Source organism: Gouania willdenowi, chromosome 6 (assembly GCF_900634775.1).
Source record: "Gouania willdenowi chromosome 6, fGouWil2.1, whole genome shotgun sequence".
NCBI classification, from domain to species: Eukaryota; Metazoa; Chordata; class Actinopteri; order Blenniiformes; family Gobiesocidae; genus Gouania; species Gouania willdenowi.
In genome coordinates, this window is record NC_041049.1 from 27,153,750 (window position 1) to 27,160,414 (window position 6,665).

A 6,665-nucleotide genomic window follows, 5' to 3' on the forward strand; every position below is an offset into this window, starting at 1 on the left:
CAATTTCTTTTATCAGACGCTTTTGTCCAAAGCAACGTACAACACAAGCAAGAGTTTTGACTGGAGGAAAACCCCATCGTAAGAGCAACAAGTGCTGCAAGTTTGATAGGCTGCAGGTCCTGCCATCTATAGTACTAGAAGAAGTGTTATTTGTTTTTGTTTTTTTATGTTACTTGTAGTTACTATGTAACTACACACAACATAGTCAAGAGCTGGTCTTTCACCATCAGATTCAGTCTACCCTTAAGGACAAAGAGGAGAAGGCTTAGACCTGTATAGAGTTAGAGTTTAGATTCTAGGCCCAAGCCTCGGGCATCATTTTCCCACTCAGCTGTCAGGCTGGGCCATGTTTGGGTTTCATTTTTCACTTTTTATTAAATCTCTATTACACAAATATTATTTTTTTAATAAACATAAAAACGTTTCTATATTGGTGTGGTATCATTTCTAAAATGATTTTTTCTAGTAGTGGGACAGGATATTGACGGCGTTGTGTTGCGTTTTGTTGTTCAGCGTTCACATTCACTGAATATTACTTATTTTGCTCATTCCTCACTTGCTGCTGCGGAGCGCAGGGAACAAATATGATTGCGTGCTTCAGTCAGGGCTGCGTTCCACGCACGGGCCGCCCGGTCTGGTCTGCATACTGTAATGAACAGGGTTCTATGTCTGGTTATGTTCCACTTATGTGTATTCAGTGGTTAACTGATGTTGAGATTTCCCATGGCTGAGAAGGTATCATGGTTATGTGCAGATTTCTCTGCCAATGTATGTCTTTGTTTACATGTGTTCTGAGTGTTGATTGGCTGGGAGGCTGGGGAAAGAGCAGGCGTAAGCAGGGAAAAGAGTAGTAAAAAATTCTATTCCCACGGTAGTGTGAGTGTATGACAGTGTAAGACGGTTCTTTGTGTGTTTGATTGTTTATTTTTGGCGTGTTACTATGACCTCCATTAAAGCCTGTAAAACTGTGATAACGACTCGAGTCACGTCATTACATTACACGCACCACCCCTCCCCCCATCTGCACAAGGCACCGCACTACTAATCTACCGGTAACAATACGTTCAATGAAATAATCATTTACGTCAGGTTTGCTTTGGGCTCTGACCTACAATTTAAGTTAATGGGTCAGGCTCGGGTCGGGCTGGATTTTTTTGGGCCCAATCAAACCTCTTTATGGAGGAAAGTCCTGCACAGGAATGGAACAATTGTGAACAAGTGTGAGTCTGTCAGTCAGACGGTGAGTCAGTTAGTTTGTCTGTGAGTCAATCTATGACTAATCAGTCAGGCTGTGAGTCAGTCAGTCAGTCTGTGATTGAGTCTGAGTCAGTGAGTCAGTCAGTCTGTGAGTGTGTCTGTAAGTCCATCAGTCTGTGAGTCAGTCTGTCTGTCTGTGAGTGAGTGAGTCAGCCAGTCAGTCTGTGAGTGAGTCAGTCAGTCAGTCTGTGAGTGGGTCTGTGAGTCAGTCAGTCAGTCTTTGAGTCAGCCAGTCAATTTGTGAGTGAGTCTGTCAGTCTGAGTCAGCCAGCCTGTGAGTCAGTCAATCTGGGAGTCAGTCAGCCAGTCAGTCTGAGTGAGTCGGTATGTGAATCAGTCAGTCTGTGAGTCAGTCAGTCAGTCAGTCAGTCAGCCTGTGAATCTGTCAGTCAGTCTGTGAGTGAGTCAGTTTGTCTTTCTGTAAGTCAAACTATGAATAATGTTATGGCTAGCCTATCTCAAAACACCTTCTCTATTCTTATTCCCCTCGCCTGCCAGTCTGAGTTTGTCAGTCAGTCTGTGAGTGGGTCATTTAGTCTGTAAGTCAGTCAATCTGTGAGTGAGTCTGTAAGTCTGTGAGTCAGTCAGTCTGTCTGTCTGTGAGTGAGTCTGTAAGTCTGTGACTCAGTCAGTCAGTCTGTGAGTCAGTCAGTCTGTGAGTGAGTCAGCCAGCCAGTCAGTCAGTCAGTCTATGAGTCAATCTGTGAGTGAGTCAGCCGGTCAGTCTGTGAGTGAGTCAGTCTGTCTGTGATTGAGTCTGTGAGTCTGTCTGTCTGTCTGTCTGTCTGTCTCTCTGTGAGTCAGTCAGCCGGTGAGTCTGTAAGTCAGTCAGTCTGAGTGAGTCAATTTGTGAGTGAGTCAGCCAGTCAGTCTGTGAGTGTGTCTGTAAGTCTGTGAGTCAGTAAGTCAGTCAGTCTGTGAGTGAGTCTTTGAGTCAGTCAGTCAGTCAGTCAGTCTTTGAGTCAGCCTGTCAATTTGCGAGTGAGTGTCTGTCTGTCTGTCTGTCAGTGAGTGAGTCTGTCTGTCTGTGAGGGAGTCTGTCAGTGAGTGAGTCTGTCTGTCTGTGAGGGAGTCTGTCAGTCTGTGAGTCAGCCAGTCTGTGAGTCTGTGAGTCAATCATTCTGTAAGTCAGCCTGTGAGTCTGTCAGTCAGTCAGTCTGTGAGTCAGCCAGTCTGTGAGTCTGTGAGTCAATCATTCTGTAAGTCAGCCTGTGAGTCTGTCAGTCAGTCAGTCTGTGAGTGAGTCAGTTTGTCTTTCTGGAAATGAGTCAGTCAGTCAGCCTGTTTGTCTGTAAGTCAGTCAGCCAGTCAGTCTGTGAGTGAGTTGATCGGTCTGCAAGTCAGTCAGTCTGTAAGTCTGTGAGTCAACCAGTCAGTGAGTGAGTCTGTGAGTCAGTCAGTCAGTCTGTAAGTCTGTGAGTCAATCAGTCAGTCTGTAAGTCTGTGAGTCAATCAGTCAGTGAGTGAGTCTGAGAGTCAGTCAGTCAGTCATTCAGTCTGTGAATCAGTCTGTGATGTAGTCAGTCATTCTGTGAATGAGTGAGTCAGTCAGTCTGTGAGTGGGTATGTACGTGATTCAGTCAGGTTGTGAGCCAGTTTGTGAATGAGTCAGTCTGTGAATCAGTCAGTCTGTGAGTAAGTCAATCAGTCTGGGAGTTTTTCAGTCAGTCAGTCTGAGTGGGTCATTTAGTCTGTGAGTCAGTCAGTCAATGAGTCTGTCAGTCAGTGTGTGAGTTAAGTCAGTCTGTGAGTGAGTTCATCTGTGAGTGAGTCAATTAGTCTGTGAGTCAGTCAGTCAATCTGAGTGAGTCTGTGAGTCAGTCGGTCTGTAAATCAGTCAGTCTGTGAGTGAGTCGGTCTGTGAATCAGTCAGTCTTTGAGTCAGTCAATCAGTCTGTGAGTCAGTAAGTCTGTGAGTCAGTCAGTCTGAGTGAGTCGGTCTGTGAATCAGTCAGTCTTTGAGTCAGTCAATCAGTCTGTGAGTCAGTCAGTCTGTAAGTCAGTCAGTCTGTGCCTGACAATATTGTATGTTTCTTCTGTTTTCTGTCCCTGTCTTGCAGTGACTAACGAGGGATTGGAGACACCTGATCAGAAGCTGCTGGACTGCTGATTGGACTCCTCTGCTGTGGCTGCACCAATCAGCTCTGGAGCCAGTCTTTATAAAGGACTGCCAGCTTGTCTCTCTCTCCTGACACTAAATGAGCTGCTTTAGGAAATGTCTGTTGTTTGTTACAAGGTGGTATGGGTTTCAGACAAGTTGGGTACCCTACATTTACAGCACATAGGTAACTTGTTGTCTACACACATTAGGTAAGACGTTGGTGCCACCTGCTTTACTTTTACTAAAACTTTTTATGTAGATTAGTTAGTCAGCCTTTTTAAGTTATTTTTGTTTCTGCTGAGATTAGAGAGGTCGATAGGCTTGGGTTTTGTTAATTACATTGATTTGGCACAACCTATGGGTCCTTACCTCCAGCAAATTTTCATTTAAAAGTGCTCTGCCAATAAATAAAAGGCTTTGTTATGTCTCTTTGTTGTGGTCCTTCAGTTGTGGTGTTTGTTCAGTTACGGTCTTCCTTTTTGTGGCCGTAACGGTCAGTCTGTGAGTGAGAGTCGGAGAGTCGGTCGGTCTGTAAGGAAGTAAATCAGTTTGTGAGTCAGTCACTTAGTGGGTTTTTGAGTGTGGGTTTTTAGTTTGAACTTTGTTGGAATCACATTTTATTTGTATTGCACTTTATATTAAAGAAATCTCAAAGTGCTACGAAAAAAGCCTAAGACCCACAATGAACATAACTTGAGGAGGAGAGCTTTGCCGGAACGGAGGGTGCATGAGGAGGTCTGGGGGATGAGTTCCTTTAGGAAGGCTGGGGCATTTCTGTGTACACACTGTGTACTACTCTTTCCTGTCCTCCCCTTTCATCTCCCTCTGCATTTGGGTCGTCTATCAAAACTTTCTGGGTGGGTGGGTGTGTGCTGAGAGAATATGTTTGTGACCTCATTAATGTGGCCTCATCTCCTCACTCATTTAATTACAAGATGAAAGGCATAGTGCTACAATGCAATTCACTAAATGGGACATGTCAGCTGTTACCAGTGTGTGTGTGTGTGTGTGTGGTGTGAAACATGGGGAGAGTCCTTACATGCATTGTGTTCTCTTTTAAGTAGATTTATTTGCAAATAAAATACCCAGAACACTCATGAAAGTAAAAATTGTTGCTTAAAAACTCCACTCTTTCTTTGTGGCCTGGCACCAAACGGTGCACGGAGCAGTCAAACTATCAACAATTGACACATTGAGAGGTTTTTTTCCTATCATTGTCACCTTCTATGGGTGAAATCACATCTTTCAGGGATTTCTTAGACAGTTGTGCAGTAGCTGTTTCATATTCTTTCCAAAACGTGTTAATTGTCTTCAAAGGTTAATTTATTGTTTTTAAACTGTTCGGACCAAGAAAAGACACAAAGAATATGCAGAATAGATTTCTGATCATATCACAATACAAGTTTGCATACCAACCAACCAGAGGTGTAAAGAGAACTGACATATCGTACTCAAGTGTATTGTTACTTGATTGAAATGGTACTCAAGTACAAGTAAAAAGTAGCTGAATGAGATAGCCAAAGTAAGAGTTACTAGTTATTTTCACACCCCCCCCCCCCCCCCCCCCCCCACACACACACACACACAGACACACACATTTATTATGGTAATAGATCTTGCCATGGTTCCCTTGCAGTAAACATCTCATGTATAAACTTAAAAAGGAAGAGACCAAACCTACATTTAGAAATTGCTTTATTTTCCACAAAGGCATCTGTTTGTCAAAAATGTACAATTCATTAAAAATAAATGAATAACACCAATTAATTCAATTTATAAAATATGTTATCAGGCTCTAACTATATAGCTACATTTATGAACTAAAACAGTGCCTGGCTAAATGTGCCGTGTGTAACAACATAACAGGTAGAAACCACAACCTGAACCCAAGTGGCTGAGAGTTGATCAGAACTAGGAACATATGGATTATGTTCAATGTGCTTTCATTTATGAAGAGATCATGAAATGGGAAAAAACTAAAAGTCACAAAAAATAATAGTTTACTCAGTAAAGGTTGGTTGTAGAAATGTAACAAATTATTTAATTTCTTTTAAAATGTACTTTAAGTAGAAGTCAAATGACTGATTTTAAAATATACGTAAGAAAGTACAAGTACACATAAAATCAACTCAATTACAGTAATGTAAGTATTTGTAATGTGTTACTTCCCCTCTGCCTGTGTGGACTATGAAACTGTGCAGAGGCCGTTTCACAGCTTCATTTTAAGCTTGAATGTACAGAATGTTCCTGAGAGTGAATGTGAAAGCATGCTGCATATGTGAGAGCAGCCTCAGTAAATCACAGTCCAAGCAGAGGCTTACAGTAAGTGATTACTATCCACTTAGACAAATACCTGTAATTATGTTACTGTGAGGCAGAGCGAGCAGGAGGCCATGCAGGTGAGGGAAAGCTGCTGTGAGCACAGGGAGCAGTGGAGGAGGTTAATACAAATGAAGGTCTAGTGGGACAGTGTGTGTGGATCATCAGGGGGAGGAGCTAACGTGTCTCTGTCAGTGAGGGTCGAGCCATGTGCACGCTGCTCTTTCATCATCTGTCCATCACTGAGACACATCCATGAATGAATCCTCAGACAGTAATTGTAGGACGGCTGATCAGCTCTCAGATGTCACTCCTTCACTCTGTGTTTAATAATCATGGTTTCACTGATAATTATGTTTAACATCAATGTTCTCTGTTGAATGGGGCAGCGTCAGGGAAAATGCTTTAACATTGGTGACATCAGGTCCCTCTTCATTTCTGTATTGTCATTTTGCATATCGTTGGACGAGTTTATGAATATGTTCTGATTTATTTATTATTATTTTTTTTTTAAGCATTGTTTTTTTATGTTTTTGTTGTTGTTTAGTGTGTTTTTGGAGTCTTTTAAGTATTTTTGTGTTGTTCTTGATGTGTAGGTCTCCTTTCACTAGGGATAATTAGATTTAAAGATGGATGGGGCTTAATGCAACGAATAGGCCTATTACATTTATGGCAAGTCTTGCCTTTATATACAATTAGAATTTAATGGAATTTATTACCATTGCGGGTATTTTCATTGTATTGTTGTATATCTTAAGTTACTGATTTATAGTTAGTCAATTAAAAATGGGGATGGGATTCAATAAGTCTTTGTTCTTCCCACTCCCTTTTGAGCAGACACGTTATTGCAGATATACAGTATACTTTGATCTTAAATTATCTCTGGTTGTTTTTCCCTGTTGGAGTTTCCTTGTACATAGAGTTTTTATTTGTTTTATAAATAAATGAAAGTGAAACCTGACAGTCGATCAATTTGAAATACTCTGAC